The following is a 1828-nucleotide window of genomic DNA, read 5'->3' as shown; positions in this document are numbered from 1 at the left end:
CATCCAGACTCACATCTCCCATTCTGCATCTATCAGTACCAGCCAACATCCAGACTCACATCTCCCATTCTGCATCTATCAGTACCAGCCAACATCCAGACTCACATCTCCCATTCTGCATCTATCAGTACCAGCCAACATCCAGACTCACATCTCCCATTCTGCATCTATCAGTACCAGCCAACATCCAGACTCATTCATCTCCCATTCTGCATCTATCAGTACCAGCCAACATCCAGACTCACATCTCCCATTCTGCATCTATCAGTACCAGCCAACATCCAGACTCACATCTCCCATTCTGCATCTATCAGTACCAGCCAACATCCAGACTCACATCTCCCATTCTGCATCTATCAGTACCAGCCAACATTCTCCCATTCTGCATCTATCAGTACCAGCCAACATCCAGACTCACATCTCCCATTCTGCATCTATCAGTACCAGCCAACATCCAGACTCACATCTCCCATTCTGTATCTATCAGTACCAGCCAACATCCAGACTCACATCTTCTGCCTATTCTGACTCATCTATTCTGCAGTACCAGCCAACATCCAGACTCACATCTCCCATTCTGCATCTATCAGTACCAGCCAACATCCAGACTCACATCTCCCATTCTGCATCTATCAGTACCAGCCAACATCCAGACTCACATCTCCCATTCTGCATCTATCAGTACCAGCCAACATCCAGACTCACATCTCCCATTCTGCATCTATCAGTACCAGCCAACATCCAGACTCACATCTCCCATTCTGCATCTATCAGTACCAGCCAACATCCAGACTCACATCTCCCATTCTGCATCTATCAGTACCAGCCAACATCCAGACTCACATCTCCCATTCTGCATCTATCAGTACCAGCCAACATCCAGACTCACATCTCCCATTCTGCATCTATCAGTACCAGCCAACATCCAGACTCACATCTCCCATTCTGCATCTATCAGTACCAGCCAACATCCAGACTCACATCTCCCATTCTGCATCTATCAGTACCAGCCAACATCCAGACTCACATCTCCCATTCTGCATCTATCAGTACCAGCCAACATCCAGACTCACATCTCCCATTCTGCATCTATCAGTACCAGCCAACATCCAGACTCACATCTCCCATTCTGCATCTATCAGTACCAGCCAACATCCAGACTCACATCTCCCATTCTGCATCTATCAGTACCAGCCAACATCCAGACTCACATCTCCCATTCTGCATCTATCAGTACCAGCCAACATCCAGACTCACATCTCCCATTCTGCATCTATCAGTACCAGCCAACATCCAGACTCACATCTCCCATTCTGCATCTATCAGTACCAGCCAACATCCAGACTCACATCTCCCATTCTGCATCTATCAGTACCAGCCAACATCCAGACTCACATCTCCCATTCTGCATCTATCAGTACCAGCCAACATCCAGACTCACATCTCCCATTCTGCATCTATCAGTACCAGCCAACATCCAGACTCACATCTCCCATTCTGCATCTATCAGTACCAGCCAACATCCAGACTCACATCTCCCATTCTGCATCTATCAGTACCAGCCAACATCCAGACTCACATCTCCCATTCTGCATCTATCAGTACCAGCCAACATCCAGACTCAGACATCTCCCATTCTGCATCTATCAGTACCAGCCAACATCCAGACTCACATCTCCCATTCTGCATCTATCAGTACCAGCCAACATCCAGACTCACATCTCCCATTCTGCATCTATCAGTACCAGCCAACATCCAGACTCACATCTCCCATTCTGCATCTATCAGTACCAGCCAACATCCAGACTCACATCTCCCATTCTGCATC

Source organism: Oncorhynchus keta, unplaced genomic scaffold (genome assembly GCF_023373465.1).
Source record: "Oncorhynchus keta strain PuntledgeMale-10-30-2019 unplaced genomic scaffold, Oket_V2 Un_scaffold_2042_pilon_pilon, whole genome shotgun sequence".
Taxonomy (NCBI): domain Eukaryota; kingdom Metazoa; phylum Chordata; class Actinopteri; order Salmoniformes; family Salmonidae; genus Oncorhynchus; species Oncorhynchus keta.
The sequence above is the reverse complement of the archived record's forward strand: the minus strand, read 5'-3'. Positions refer to the sequence as shown.